The 17,331-nt window shown below is 33.0% G+C and overlaps 1 pseudogene; it reads right to left on the bottom strand.

Annotated features, from left to right (window-relative positions):
- Window positions 1-442: 442 nt before the first annotated feature.
- LOC150059142 (retinol dehydrogenase 14 pseudogene) lies at window positions 443-6,436 on the bottom strand (annotated as a pseudogene).
- Window positions 6,437-17,331: the final 10,895 nt, after the last annotated feature.

The following is a 17,331-nucleotide window of genomic DNA, read 5'->3' as shown; positions in this document are numbered from 1 at the left end:
ATCAAGCCTCAGACTTATGGCCACCTAATCTTCAATAAGGGAGCCAAAATTAGGATGGAAGGAAGACACCCTTTAATCATATATTTTTTTTCAGCATCAGCAAATTTATTACAAATCAGATTCACAAGGCAGATCACTTCCACATCAATGTATTAAAAATGTTAACATTTTAGCAACATAAAGATATCTGAAAATCCTCTCGAGGTATCGATTCGAATTCTTTAATACTTGTAAATCTGTCCAACTTAAACGTTTTTATCCATCACATGTGACTTATTTAAAATATCCTTGCTGAAATCCTCTTATTCAGAAATAACTTCTCAATAACTTCTAACTACTTGATATACCTCTTAGCACTGTTTTTAACTGTAAAGCTCAAACCACACCATTCATGACTGCAGATACAACCGTGATCTCTTCTTTAAGTAGCTCTGATTTCTCCTTATTTTACTATGCCAACCATCACTTCACTGATATCCCAGAGTTTTCTTGCTACAGATTCATCCATTGCTTTGGGCAGCAGTTCTTCCTCCTTACAATCCCCAAAGTACCTTCCTGGCATACCTTCCACCTCAGGAGAAGCGGCCAAATAGATAGAAGTCTGGGCACCTTCAAATGGGCTTTTGAAAAAAGCCCATGACACCAAATTGAAAAGTGGTCTGGCTAGCAGAGGAATGTGTATGTGCCTCCCAAGATTCGTCCGAACAATACCTGGATGTAACACATTGACAGTCACATTGGTGCCTTCTAAGTGGCGGGCTAGTTCTCTTGTGAAAAGAATGTTAGCCAGTTTGCTTCGACTGTAAGAGAAGCTTTTATTATAGCTTTGTTCACTGTTCAAATCTTCAAAGTTGATGTCTCCATATTTATAAAGTTTGGAAGAAACAACCACAATCCTGCTGGGAGCTGAACTTTTGAGGAGTCCCAGCAGAAGATGAGTGAGTAGGAAGTGGCCCAGGTAGTTCACTCCTGCATCTCAAAGCCATCCTCTGTCTTCGTGCAGGGGCACTGGAAGATCCCTGCATTGTTGATCAAGACATCCAGCCTCCGCTCCTCCTGTACAAAGTCTTTATTTCCATTTTTTCTAATTGTAGCCACTGAACTCTAGAGCCAGGGAGGTCTGTAAATGCTCAGAAGCAGTAACAATTTAGTTATTTCTTTGTCTCTACCTTTTCACTGGTTCTGCTTCAAGTCAAGTGGCAAAGGTATCAAGAATAAGAAACATAGCCAGCCCCACTTCGATTTTTAATGCAAAACATGAAGATCCGTTTTTTAGGGATTCCAAGAACTTCCAAATTATGAAAGACTAGTATTACTAATCTGCTAATAAAAGTAATCTGCTAAATAATAAAATATCAGCAATATCAAAACCCCAGCTCCCTTGATCAACAAGTGTCTAAACTGCAATTAGAGGTTCCAGAGCAAGGCAGCAACAGTCCTAAGGTGCTGTGGAATACTTAAAAATTTCCAAAGAACCAGTGATATTCAATACTTCAAACTACTAGATCCAAGTGGTTCACCACTTCAACATGATACTGTGATAGTCTTTGATAAAGTCATTTGTTTATGAAGCTTGGCTTTTAGCAGTTACTGGTAGGTGCTATTATAAAAAGCAAGTACAATGCTAAAAAGTCATGAGATAGGATACATGGTAGTTTGTCCAATCAATTGGAAACAATACAATAACCAAAAACCACACATTTTCCATTACCAATTATTCGTATTTCTGAATGAAGATCAGGGCTGGGTGTTGATGGCTCAGCTTGTAATTCTACTTAGGAGGCTGAGATCTGAGGAATGTGGTTCAAAGACAGCAAGTTCAGGGAAGTCCATGAGAATTTTTTTTTTAAATCTTTAAGTAACTACAAAAAGCTGAAAGTAGCACTGTGGTTCAAGTGGTATAGTACTGGCTTTAAGCACAAAAACTCAGGGACAGTGGCCAGATACAGAGTGCAAACCCCAAAACCAGAAAAAAAAAGAAAGAAAAGAAAATCCTTTTTCTTTGAATTATGTGTATAATTTTTTTAAACTGAATTGTTAGGACATAACTACTTCTTAGTTTGCTTAGAACCAACTACTTACCAAACAAACCTGTAGATATTAATTTTAGCAGAAAGGCATCATGAAAAAAATTACTGAGAAAATTTGGAAACTAAGTAATGTACATGCTACCTAATGAAAATAACTGTAACCCTGTAACTGAATAAATTAGAGAAAAAACATGCAATTATCATCCTTCAATTTCCACATTCTAGTAGTACCATCAAAACCTAATTTCATACTTCCTCATTGCTTTTCAGTTCTGTTGTCAATATTTCAGACAAAAGCCTACATAGAGACTCTAATTTTATAATTAAGGCCTACATGGAGCCCTTCATTATAAATGCCAAATGCATTTGCCTTACCATGACAATATGACAGAAGAGTTCCTATTGGTTAGCCACAAGTTGAAAGATTAGATCTTTGGAGTCATCTTCTGTCAGTTAGTAGTAGGTTGGCTGACCATCCAAATGTAACAAGAGCTAACACCTTTGGCTATGTTAAAATGTTTTACTAACAGAAGCTAGAAGCGATTCTAAAATCTAAGATGAAAGAATCAGGATAGTGGTAGTGAGAGGGATAAAGAGTTACCCTAAAGCCAACCAGGGATGCATAGTCCAATACTACCTTTCATTCATAACCAACTGTCTTTCAAAACCGAAAAGAAAATAATAAAAGTAGGAAGCAAGGGAGAAAAGGATAGAAAGGAAGAAAAGGAAAATGAAGAGAGGAAGAGACATATTCAGAATATATACTTCTAAATATATTTTTGTGCAAGTTTGCTTATTTGAATTCCATGTATTAACATACTCATTAGAAAATAAATATCAGTCATTTCAGTCATTGAGATTTTTATCCAAACCCCACAATGCATCTAATAATAAAAACAAAGCATTATACTGTAAGATGAAATAAGCTTAAAATATTATGTAAAATAGGAGTCTGAAAATATGAATTTTATTTTTTGCTAAGAGTTTTCCAGTTTTTTTCTCAGCCATGAGTGTTGTACCCCCATATTAATTTAGAAATCTAAACCTGAATGTGGAGTCCTAAAATGCAATTCAGTTTCCAGCTTTCTTCAATGTTTCTGAAGCATTTTTTATTTGAACAAAAAAGACATTTTATTTGTTGGAAAAAACACTAAGACATGGTAAATTGAATTTTTCCATATAAATATGTTATAGTACATGTCAGTGAGATAAAGTACCACAGTTCAACTGATCCTTTAGAAGCATTTAAAATGTCCCTTTGGTTTGCTGCACAGTACCAGTAAGATCTGAGTAACGGTAGTAATCAATGTTGTAGAAAACAATTTGGACACATCTATTTAATAGTGTTTCATAGTGTGAGTGAACGTGCTTTCTAAAAATACTTTGATTAGCTACACTGAAAATGTATTTATCCTCTTTATACTATGGATAAAGAAGCAAGAAATCACTCCATGTCTACATGAGACTAATCATCCAGTCGTAAAGTGAAATATCCCATCATTTATTCTGGCATTTAAAGAAATTTGACATTTTAAATGTTATCCAAGGGAGTTGTGTAGTGCTGAGAAAACCATCCAGATGTTTAAGTCAGTCAAATGATATGATGAATTCCAAATCTGGCTACACATGTGGTATGTGGTACATGTTTATAACTCAAGCCCTGTATAGTTCTCAGGTTTCTGTTTTAGAATTCTATGTAATGGATATAGTTTGGCTACTACTAGTAAAGAAGTATGATCTTTTTTTCCCTTTTAGTATAAACTTAACAGTACAATAAGAGAGATTAAGAAAGTTTTTACAAATCATTGAGTGGTGGAGGGTGTTTGCGAATTTTTGCGATACTTTTTTTGTGTATGTGCAAGTTGTGGGGAATGAACTCAGGGATCAAGGGTTGTGTTCTATGACATGAGCTGCTGTTTCATTTGAAGCTTTTTGGTTGATAATTGGAGATAAGAGTCTCAGGGTCTCATGTGTAGCCTAGCTTCAAACAATGATCCTCAGATCTGCGTCCTGAATACCAAGGCTTACTAACATGTGGAAACGGCACCCAACACACATAATATTTGCTGCACTAACAGCTAGGGAATTGAGACATGATTATATGAAAGAGGATCAAGTGTTCTTAGATTGGAAATTTGGTGAACTGACCTGTGTGGATGAGTTTGTGTTTGAAGAGCTTGTTGAAAAGCTGTATATAAAGATAATTGTGAAATAGCATAGGGTAGCTGGGAAAACCAGATGAAGGGCAGGGCTTGGGGGAGGGAAATGGGGACCAAGAAATGAGAAAGGTATTAATGTTTGTGAAGTAATGCACCTTCTAGCTAGTGAATATAATGTATTCTATTAATTACAATAAATATATATAAAAAGATAGTTGTTTGTTTTCTTACCTAACAAAAAGCCAAACATCAGTGTGCTGATATAACTTGAATCACCGTATCTGTTATAAGAAATTATTGCAATTTTGGCCACTGAGTGAAAAATAAATGTAGTAAAATTTGCAAAATGTAGTCAAGATCTCTAACATTACCTTAAGCATACCCAATGATCACATCTAAAGATTCTATTCCATTTATTGAAACTACTACTAGCTAGCCTAACCTCAACACTGGACATATTTAAAGAACTATTGTGAGATTTTTCAAAAGTTTGGATTATTGATAGCAATAAACATGCTACTTAAAAAATTCTCAAGCAGTTATTCATGTAGTACAGAGGGCTGAAAGGCTTTACATTGAAAGTCTTACATATTTGAGAACTGTATCTGAAAAGATCATTTCCCCAGCATATGTATCATATTTCAGTGTGTCTTATGTAATCAAAGAATTGATCAAATGTGTTATTACACATCCATATTGTAAATGATCTCATTTGTTTATGTGCACAAGTATGGTGAATAGTTGCTGGAGAAGTTGCATGTCGATTAGTGTCCATCTGAAACAGCATGGTTTATTTTTCAAAGAAATATTGAAGCACAGCTTTGAGAATCTTCTGACTTAGCCTGAGAAAAAGGAAATTTAGATCTTAGTGTCAAGACAAAAATAAATCACATAAAAATATGCAGGGTTCTAGACCTCAGAAGACTTGGGGAAATCTTTATAGTAAATACAAATCTTACTGGGAGAAAATAAGTTGACATTCAACGTTTAAAAACAGATTCAGTATCACATCAATGATCTTCTGAAGATAAGTATAGTATACATGACAATATTTATGTATGAGACATTATTATAAATTCTTTCGTTATAACCTAACCTAGGCCTCGGAATAATACTCTGCAGAATCATAGCTATATAAGAGCTGAGAAAACTAAGACCAAGAGAGTTTAAGTAACTTGTTTATAATCAAACATCAAAGAAGAAAAGTTCACATCAAACTAAGTAGTTCTGCAACCAATTTGAACTCTGAACCATCCGTCACTGTTTAAATCTGTGCTGACAATGTAATCTATACACTTTTAATTAATAAAATAATGGCTCCTTACTAAGGTGAAAATGTTAAAATATGTTTAATGATTTTCTGGCTAAAAAAGACATGCAAATAAATACAAAATATGGTGATAGCTAAATATGGACTAAGGCTATCAGTTTATATTTTGTCTAAGATATTTCTGCTATTTATGTACACATTTGCTTCACTTAAATGTTAATTCATGACTTTTAGAACAGAGATGGAATATTCTGATTCTCATGCTTTTAGTCACAGCTGAATAAACTGATGGAGAATAACAGATTGAAATTTCCATTCCTTGTGCAAGTAAAATGAGAAAAGAATGAAGTAACAGTCCTAAAAAACACAATGGGGTAGTAACATATTCTCTTTTTATTCCTAGTGTCACAGTGAGATGAGATGGTTCAAACAAAATTAATCTCAGTAGTTAATACTGAAATAAGTTGTTCAAATAATTACTCAGAGTTGCTGGAGGCAACTGTTTTGAGACACTTTAACAGAAAAAAACATGTTAATATAATGGAGCAGTTTATTTTTTAGTGGAAGTTTGCAAACACATTTGATTTTTATGATAAGAAGGCCCATGTCTACAGCAGTTTAATGTTCATTTTTCAGTCTAGTAAATGTCTATTAAGTTTATACTGTGCTTATATCATTGTGTGAACATGGAAATAAGGTAAAAACCAATGTGGACTGTACTGTTGCCACAGTTAAATATAGCAAGGTATTTGGATGATATGGTATTATTTAAAATATTTATGTATATAGTAACAATGAGAAAAAATCATGTGCATTAGATGGTATCTTCTGAGGGCAACCTACATCTAAAAGTATGTAGTTAATAGACACCTAACATGACGTGACAATGAAAGATCTAAATACTCTTACACTTTCATACCAGGAAGCTTGGGTCTACACAGTCCTCTCTTTACCATCTTATCTCGAACAGCAGCCATTTCACCAAGGACAAAATTTTTAGCATCCCTACCCTGACAATCTGAAATCTAAAATGCCTTTAAAAACAGGAAATTACTGACACTCAACCTTACAGTGCTACATGCAGAAAATTCCAAATGATAAAATTTGTTTCATACATAAAATTATTTACAGTAATATAAAATTACCCTTAGCCTATTTGTCTAAAGTGCATGCAGCACATATATGAACTTTCTGTTTAGATGTCAGTTCCATGCTAAAGACAACAGTAAACTAGTGAAATATACTAAATATTCTAAATTCTAAAAACATTTCCAACACGATACATGATAGCATTTTGTATAACCACTACTCAGATATAATCAGTTTTGTTTCAGAGATTTAAACAAAGTAAATACAAGTGCTAAACACTTTGAAAAGGTCTATTTTTGGGTTCATACTCTAATGCTAATGATTTGTTTTTCTACAAGATAAATGCCAATTAATATATACCTTTATGACCCTTTTTATTCTGGGTTAGTTTAAATTACTATGCAGAATGTATATATTTTTGAACATTTCAGTCTTCCAAATATAACATGGCTTTGAAATCTTCCTTCTTGTGTTGTTAATGCATTTTAATTGTACAGAGTAAGAAGGCTCATTAGGACGTTTACATGTATGTGTATAGTACATTCTCCTTCAATAAAGCTATCTAAATTTCAATCTCTTGAAAGTGCACAAATCTTTCTTGGGGTAACATTATACTTGCTAGTATTTAATTTCCTGTATGGTGGTAAAAAATCTATTTACTATTTGTAGCAGATGTTCAGAATTTAAAAGTCTCTTCTGCAGAGACTCATTACAAACTTATTACTTCCCTTGTGGGATTCAAAACAAGTAATAAATTTAATGTAAATAATGTAAGGCAAATATTTATATTTATTGGAACTATGAGCATCTTAAGTAAAAGTAAAAGCTAAAGAAGTTATGTTGTTTGAAAGTCATTAAAATATCTGTAAGCATAATCAACATCAATATGACTATAATAATTCACAGTAGACACACATTAGTATATTTTGGAAACTGATCATATTCTCTTCTATTACTCTTTTCTATCCTCCAATTTCATTCACCTTTCCTCTTCTCCACCTCTATCCTTCATAGTAACACTTTCAGATTTACTTTTCTGTGTGTCTCCTAGATTCCATATAGGACAGAAATCACTTAACATTGTTACATGCGGCATTAGTTTATTTCACTTAACGTGATGAACCTTAATTTCATCAGCAATACTGCAAAAGTTGTGATCTCACTCTTCTTTTTAAAGTGGTAAGTGAAAAATCATTCCACTTCTTTCATGTAAAATACTCTAAGAAAAATCTTTAATATTATAACTATTTTCTATATCCAGTTTTTCCATAGCCATTATATAGATAAAACAGAAATAATTAAGAAAAAGAAATAAATTTAGTAACTTCTTGATTCTCAAACAGGTCCCAACTAGTTGAAAGTTATCAAAAATTTACACATTTAGTTATAAGGAGGGAAATCTAATTATTTTTCTAGCTTCTTCCCCCCCCCTGTGGTCTAACATTCTATTCATAACTGAAAGCTTCAAGAAAATGTCTCCTTGGTCACAGATTCCATCTTAGAAAGTGATTTTCTGCCATTTAATGTTCACAGTGGTCGCAACCAATTTAAGTAACTGAACTAAGATCACTATTAAACTTGTGGCCAGACAGTGAAGGAGAAGGAGAAGAAGGAGAAGGAGAAGGTGAAGGAGAAGGCGAAGGAGAAGGAGAAGAGGAAGAGAGGGAGGAGGAGGAGGAGGAGCAAGAGGAGGAGGAAGACGAAGAGAAGGAGAGAGAGAGCTTATTCATGCCAAGCAAAAGGCCTAACATAGACCATGTGTCTAAATAGCACTTTATTGATGAGCCATATCCTATGCAAAAACATTAACATTTTAAAATCAATATACAGATACACTATATAAAAGAAAGAAAATGAATAAACAGATCTGCAATATGCAGGAAAATTTTGAAAATCCAGTATGATTTATGTATATTGTGCACATGTATACATACAGAAACTGAAGTTCTGAAGCAGAAAGTCACTTATGAATAAAAATCTGATGAGATTACTTCTTCTCATCAGTCCATATAGGTTAGGAAGAAACTCCCAATAGAATTCCATACTGGTTATGCAATAACTTCTCGCCTTTCCTCCCTTATTTTTCCACTTTCTTTTATTCAACCTCTTCCAGAACAATAGACATTCCAGAACACACTATTGGTGTGGTTTCCACTCAGGAGCTCTTTATTTAAAAAATGTTATCCACGAGCGAGAGGCACACTATTTACAATCCCATTAATTGCAACTACCAGATTGTATGCTGTTATGAACCTTGTTAGTGAATAGAGAAAAGGAAAGACAACACTGATTGTCCAAATATCAACAGAAAACAATTATCAATAAAACACATCCAATATATTTTGAAAATTATAATCACTTACTTTTTTACTGAGTAGCAACCTAACAAATCACTAAGAATTTGTAATTTTGTAAATATATACATATATATGTAAGTTTTTCCTTAGTCTTAGTTTATAGCTCTTTCAGACACAAATATTTTCAAGAAGGCAAAAACTTAATATTTAAATTTCATTCAATATAACCAATATACATAGCTTCAAGTGATAACATATATCTAAAATATTTAAAATTAGGCATACATTCTTATGAAAGCTTTTCAGCTAAAGTGAAGGCATTAAATTCAGATTTACATTGACAATAATTGCAGACACTTCTTTTTCCCAAAAGGTATAATATTCAAAAAGTATATCTATTAGGTTTTGTGTGTGTGTGTGTGTGTGTGTGTGTGTGTATGCTAAAATGTTTCTGAAATCTACCACTAGAACGTCAATGTAAAGCTTAGAGAAGACAGTCATATATTTGCAAGCAATTGGATGGGAGAAGCAGGTTTAAGAGAAGAAATTTAGATGATTTTGAAGCTATCACCTGGTTTAATAAAGCAATAAAAATGACATTACTAAGGCTAGGGTTCATGATACTTTATAGATTATTCCCTCTGCCTGAATTATCAAGCATATATAAGGTTTCCATGAAATGACACTCAGAGCCACTTGAGAGATAAGAAAGGCAAAGAGCAGAGTGAAAAGCAAATTTTATACCCCAACAAAAACACATAGATAAATGGACACATTGGGAAAACCCTCCAGTAGAACATATTCGACAATAAAGAGCCTGAGTTATTTTCATGAATACATCTATCCAAACAATTTCTATTTTTCTTATGTGAACATGTAAGAGGTAAAACATTAGCTAGGGATGTGAATCATATGGAGAAATTTATAATGCGATCTTTACAAAGAAAATGGAATGATAAGTCACCAGGAAAAGCTATGATAATATCAAGACAAGTTATAGAGTTATTTTTTTCTAAAACATAAGCAATTTTTTATGGCACCTAAAAGTTAAACTGCAGAGTAAGTAGAAATCTTACGATAGATAGTCTCACTAATTAATTTCCTATGCTATCATTTATTTCATCCGTTGATTTGGAATTTTTATTGTATTTTATTGTTGGGGTGATGCATAGAGGGGTTAGACATGGAATTTTCAATTTTGAAAAAGTAAATTCTTTTGACTCAGGTGTATATGTAAAAATAAGAAGTTTCAATTACTTACTATATATATAAAATAGACCTATATTATATAACATAGTGAAAGCAAAAGTGCAGGTTACTTGTGAATTCTAACAATGCTCTTAATTACATATAATAAATAAGTTTCTAAAGTAAATAAATGTCAAAAATATTTTAATAAATCCCTCAAAAACATATAACACACATTTCAACTTATCATTTTAGCTATAACTACTAAATAACAAAAGTCAAAACTGCAAAATATCTCATTCTAGGTTCAGTATAATCTCATTACTAAAATGATGGAAGCAATTTAAAAGCAATTATATTATCATAAATAAATCAATGCCTCAATTCATTAAATTACTTCTTGCAGGTCACTGACTTTCATTACACAATAAAAAAGTAGTGGGCAGTCTTTTATCATTTGTTATTTATGTCACAGTTTGAGATGTTTAAAGTCATTAAGTATAGTCAAGTATATCACAGCAGCCTTATTAAAATTAATGCAATATATTTTGGTAATTGTTGCAATACTTGTGTATCATTCTTGAATTTAAGGGACTATAATAACATTAGATAGCTACATTTGCAAAAGCTTTTTAAACCTCTTTCTTTCCATTTATAGTAGTTAATTTGGGAAATTAAAATTATCTTTAATTGAACATATTATGAAAATATAGCTAATCTCTCAGAAACAAGGTCAAAATATCATTTAACTTTTTGTGTTTCAGAGGTATGCCTTGACGTACTACCTTCCCTACTATTTTGGTGAACAGGTGTTTGAGTTAATTACTTTTAGACACAAAATGACCACAATAATTATTGGTTTGAAGCAATCCTTGGGTTTGGAACTAGCTGAGCAGTTCCTCTGATCTCCTTTGCTTCGTTCATGTAAGTGAGGAAAATTCGGCAATGATATAGCTCCCAATATCATGCTGTCAAAGTTTGAAGAAGAGGGAAAGGATATAATGCAACTTGATGCCCTGGCTCAGAATTCACACTCTGTCTTTTCTATATATTCTGTTAAACAAAAGTGGAGTAAAAAGCTAATCTGGGATTAAGGAGCAAAAATGCTTCTGTAATAAGAATGGATCTGGAGAAGAGAAAAGTGGTATACATGTGTTTTTTCATCTTATCCAATGATACATTAGATGGGATATTTATGCCTTTAGAATTTGATCTTAAAATTGTTTAATTATGTCTATTAAGATAAGTATAATTACCTATAGTTTTTGTAAATGTAAGAATTTATTAATCTGCAAAATAACCTATGTAGGAAAAATTTGTCTAACATCATAGAAAATTTAGCATTTTATAAATAATTTAAATTGTTTTCTTTTCGAGTTGATATGAGTGTATGCTCACATGTGCATGTATGTGTGCATGTATGTATGTGTGTGGTGATAGCTGTAAAGAGAATAAAACATCACAAAAATAATATCATTGGAGCAAAAAATGACTTATACTTCATTGATATTTTAGAGATTATGCTGTCCCAGCATCCTGGGACTCTTGAATGTGTTCACACAGCACATAGGCCTAGTCAGGTCTAATCAGGGCCTTCGAGGGCTATATTTGGCACCAGAGCATGGAGGATTAAAAAACTGTGAGAATCTACTCTGAGGTTATTTCCACTTTCTTCCTTTATATTCCATGAGAGGCTGCACAGCAATCTCTTTTTGGTTGGATGAGCATTTCTGCTCTCTGTGGTCCTATCTGCTTTCTGTGGCCCTTTGTTCGTAGGTACAGTCCACACGTGACATTTAATTGCCTTCTGGAATTGGTTCTTTAGGAACAAGATGGCCCACAACTTGCTTTGCATTGTTATCTTCTCCTCTTGTCTCACTGTCACCCTTCTAAGCATGGGGGAACATGTGTTATCTCTTCTTGTTACTTTTCTTTTTGGTGCCCCTGTGAGTAAGAAACTGAATCTAAAAGTGCCTTGATGTATTTTGCCGGTTAAATCTGTCTGTTGGGGCTTGACTTTGGCCGTGCCTGCTACTGTGTGCTTAACAGGATATATATAGAAATAAGGCCATAGCCCCACTTGCTCTGTTTTCTTTTTCTTTTTTTTTCAATTTTGTTATTTCTTGTTTTGGTGACTATTTCCCAGCACAAAAATCTGAAAACCACGGGTAACTTTTCTTCCTAACAACATTAAGTAACATAGTACACCAAACTTCTAAGAAAATAATTGGCTTGGTTCCTGGATCACTGCACCTTGACAGGGATGAATCCCACAAGTATTGTTTGAAACACTGTCCTGATCAACTCTTCAAATGATTCTTTCCCATCAACCAAGAATCAATACCATAATAAAAATCTAAACTTCAGTGTTATGATCCTGTATGGGAAGCAATCTCTATGCTCTTCTCTAAGGTTAAGAAGAGCCTGTCTTATGTATCAAGGACAGACATCTCAGAGTCAGCATGCCAGACTGTAGCCATAAAAATCTAGTGGCTGTTGTTTAAATCTCTGGGTATAAATTGGATCTTTTGAAATCTAAGATCTCCTAATGTGTGCAAATAGATCATTTCCCACTCTACCTTTCATGCAAAATTTAACAAGTACTTTCTCTCAATCTGTTGGTGATAAACAGATTCATTTTGTTTTTCAAGCATTTTTGAGATTGTGTGTTACCACCAATATGTTTCTGTTTCAGCATAAAATAATGACAGGAATAAATACATTAACTCTAAGTAATGCTATTTTATGAGAACTAAATTAGTTCTAATATTTTGTTTTAATTCTCTTGTAGTGGTAAACATTGAACCCAAGGTCTCACACTACTAATATAGCATACCCTAAATCTTATTTTTCTTTGTTGTTGTTGTCAGGGGGTCTCACTAATTTTCCTAGACTGGCCTGAACTTCGTTTCCTACTACCTCAGTCTCTTAGGTGCTGGGATCCTAATAGTGTATGTCTTATGTTTAACTAATAGCTCAGTTAGTAAGAAAAGTCTAAATAAAGGATGCATACTCTTAATAACTTTAAAAGCACTTCTACTCTTTAGCTTATGCTTTAATTGCATTTTGTATTATAAAAATGTCTGTTTATAAATTAGTAATGTATTTTGATAAAAGCTGATTTATCTGAAAGTTCGTTATACTCTGCATTGGTTTATTTAGAATATAGTTTTCTTGGAAATATCTCCATTTGTGACAGCACATTGATATTTTTAAGTAATACAAGAATGGCACAGAAAATATAGGTTCATTCCTCATATTTTTTTTCAAGAATAGATCAAGTGCACCTCATAGGAACATATCTAAGAACATCATGTGTCTTGTACTTTAATGTTTATACCATTTATGCCTACATAAACACAAGTCTATTAGTATTATGATATTTTTATTGCCCAAGCAGGATGTGATGAGCCATAGAGAACAGAATAATACAAGTGAATGTTCATAAACAGAGTGTCTTCAGATCTGTCAGCTTTATCTTTACCTCCAGAGAAACTAGCTATTTTGGACAGGTGTGAGTTACATCAATGATACCATTTCCCTCAGAAAATCCAAATTGATTTTTAACTAAAATTGATTCACCTTTATTTTAAACTTTGACATTGTTATATTCTGGGCAAGGCTAAGATATTCACCCAGAAAAATTACTTTGAGGCAGGAAAATATATTATTTTATTTAAGTACATAGTCAAATTTTGAATGAGTGACTTGGAACGCTCTTCATGGGAAGAATATTTAAAAGAATGAGTGTTACTTATACATGAAATACCTAGGTGATTCTAAAGCCAATCTTGTCACTGTTGGTGGCTTTTAATCATGAATTATTCTAAGACTATATAAAATAAATACATACATTCTTATATAAATATATACATTCTTGCTTTATTTTGTTAGTTTGAGGGAAACCTTTTATTTTCCCCCATGTTTTGTCAAATTCTCTATTTAGTATAGAGAAGTTCCAAGGAACACAATTCCTAACTGCCTTTTAAATTGACTGAGGCAAGTTAAGTTCTGTAAACAAAAGAAACAAAGAGGTTGCATTCCGGATACTTATGATGCAGTTTTTATCCATTATAAATACTTTGGCAATACCTAGACTAGACTGTAATTTTGCTGAAACTTTCTCTTCTATTTCTACAAGAACATTTTGCAGTGATATAATTTTACAGTGCTAGGGTCTTTTATTTTTAACAATTGATATTTCTGTAAATCAGAACTGATTTTTAATATAAGGCTATGGATATTTAGGGATGATTATTTGTATCATTTTATAAAATTAATAAAGTAATGATACAGAGATATAATAAGCTTTGTTCAAAACATAAAAAATAATCATACTCTTAAAATTCTTTCCAAAAGGATATGATTAAATATAAGTGGCATGAATAGTATTGGAGCTCAAACATGCTCACACTTGTTCTTTCAGGAATATGAAAATACTCGTGTAGTTAACCATAAAGTTATTGTCATAGTTCTCAGATGTCAAACAAAAATTAGAACTCACATAAAGAATACAACTCAGAATGTTATCACATCTGAAAATAATCATTAATGTAGAATACCTATAATGAACCCAGATATTATTCTTCCTCAGGATATGAAAAAGCCTAGAAAATGGGACTGATATTATGTCTTAAGAAAAAAGAAGTGTTGTATTACCCTGAGGTATTATATTTCCACTACAAATATAAGATAAACAATGATCACCTAAACCTTGATGGGTATTATGCATCATACTCACTATACAGGAATGGTAAATGGAAGAATAAGTGCAGACCAGGTTGGGGAAAAATGAGACCCTCTGGAATATCATTGTGCAACAAAACATCTGTTGGTTGAGAAGGGGCAGGGCAGGGAGAGGGGGGAGGGTTTCTCATAAACTTAATATGTGTGCACATGCTAAGGAGAGAGCAATGATGTGGGAAGTATCATTACTTGTGTAATAACTGAAGTGGGAAACATTATTACTTGTCTATCTACTGTGTGTTAGCAATACTCTGGGACCTTCCCACCTGCTACTTCTTCATTGCATTATACTTAACATGATAGCACTGAGTTTTCAAATGTATAAATAATTTACTATGGAAAATCAAGCAGGCAATGCCATGTAATGGAAAATTCCAGATTTGGAATTCTGATATATTGAATCTAAAATCAAGCTACTTTCTGATGAAATCAGTGACATTATTTATGCCACGGGACCCTTCTCACAGTCCCTAGAAAACATATAGAAATTTATAGGTCAGCATCTTCTTTAAAGCAAAGAAAGAAGAAAGAAATAGGGGAAACCTCTTGTGAGATGCAGCAAATAATAACATCTTTCTTATTGGTTTATTGATATATAATCATACTGTGTTGACCTGCTGAGGCTGTACAAGTGATATCTCTATCTTCAGCCTACCAAATACTGGAATCATAGAAATGTTCCACCAAAATTGACTTTGAATATGTATTTGTATAATATAATTTGTATACAAATTATACACATTCAAAAATGCAAACTTGAAAAAGACTAATATATATGTATATGTAAAAAACTTATCAAAATCACCAGAAGAAGCAGAAATTACCTCAAAAAATACTTCACACACTTTGTGTCACTAAGTTCATCTTCACAGATGACACAGATAATGTATGTGTCTGAAAATATAATGGCATTGTTTGAAAATATACAGCAATGTCATATTTTATTTTCATTATGTATCATTAAGTAGTTATTCAAAAGGGTTTGAAGTCAACATTGCAATTCAGTTTGTGAGTGTAATGGATATTGACTAATATCCTCTTTTAACAATTCTCCATCTCTCTGATTCCCATCCCCCCTTACTTTACATTTTCAGAGGTATAAATTGAATATTATGACCCACTTTCTCTCTATCTATTGCCTTCCCTCCCTTCCCCCTCTTTCTCTGTCTCTCTGTCTCTCTCTGTCTCTCTGTCTCTCTGTCTCTCTGTCTCTCTGTCTCTCTCTCTCTCTCTCTCTCTCTCTCTCTCTCTCTCTCTCTTTGTCTCTCTGTCTCTCTCTATGTCTTTGTGTGCACGTGTCTTTGGAGCATCTAAGCTGGGTGGTTTATCTGAATGTCAGACATTAGCCAACACTACAAGATAACTATGAGTGCTGGCTTTTGTTTCATTTTACTTTTCTCCTCATGATTCCACACAGAAACATGATTCTATTCTTTTTTTCAATAAAAGAAACATTTGTTAACTTAGACAATAACTATATGAATAGGGGAAATCTACTGGAGCCCTTTGCAAATACTATCTATACTAGTTATGCATTCAGGTACAGGTGGTAGAACCACTAAAAATGCTATAGCTCATTAAATTCCTATATTCATTCATGTCTGGTTTCCCTCTTCCTTTGAATATTCAAACCATCTTATTTTTTATGTAATCATTAAGTGATGAACCTCAATCTTTAAGTGATGAACCTTATCACTTAAATGTTCATGTACTTTGAGTTTCTGTTTACATAATCATAAGATTTTTGCATAATTCTCAACGATATTTCACTCAAATTATTGCAAAAAATGCTAAGATTCCCTAGGGGTTTATCAATGTGCAGCCTCTCAGCCATTCATGATCAGATTCCATGTATGGTTTTGAGTAAATTGACCTTCATTTATCTCCAGCCAAGGACAGGAAAGTATAGAATAAATTTGCTGTTTTCATTTAAGAGCCAGTGTTTGCAGTAAAACTGACACTTTACCTTCAACCAGGGATCAGGAATTACGTAACTCCCTTGACACTTACCATCTAAACCAAAACCCTAACACAGTCACCAACTTCACCCTGTGAATTTGTTTTGATTCTTTACCTAGCTATGTGTTTTCTCCTCTAACAAAAAAGGAAATGAAGAACATTTAAAAGAATTTCTCACAGGAGTTCTGTAAATTACAATATTTAAGAAAAATAGAAAATAGATGTTTTGGGGATTTTAGTGAATAACAGAATTTATGATGAGTGATGTTTATTTTTTTCATTTTTTGTAGAGTATGTTTTATTTATTTTTATTTTTTATTGTAATTTATAAAAGGGTTACAGTTATTCACTAGATAGTAGGTACATTACTTCTCACACATTGATACTCCTCATGTTTTTGTCCTCCCACCCCCCTCACAAACATCTTGCTTCCCCCTTTCCCTAGGACTCTCCTAGTAGAGGATTACAATAGCGTAAAAACTAGACACAAAAGGTCACATAGGATGCTAAATGAAAGGATCTCCAGGACATGGAAACAAGAACTTTATCTTGTGTGATTGTTGTTCTTAATATACTATGTGATTTTTCTTCTC

This window comes from Megascapheus bottae, chromosome 9 (genome assembly GCF_031878675.1).
Source record: "Megascapheus bottae isolate mThoBot1 chromosome 9, mThoBot2.hap1, whole genome shotgun sequence".
In the NCBI taxonomy this organism is placed as follows: domain Eukaryota; kingdom Metazoa; phylum Chordata; class Mammalia; order Rodentia; family Geomyidae; genus Megascapheus; species Megascapheus bottae.
Note: the sequence above shows the minus strand (reverse complement) of the source record. Positions and strands in the feature narration are given on the sequence as shown.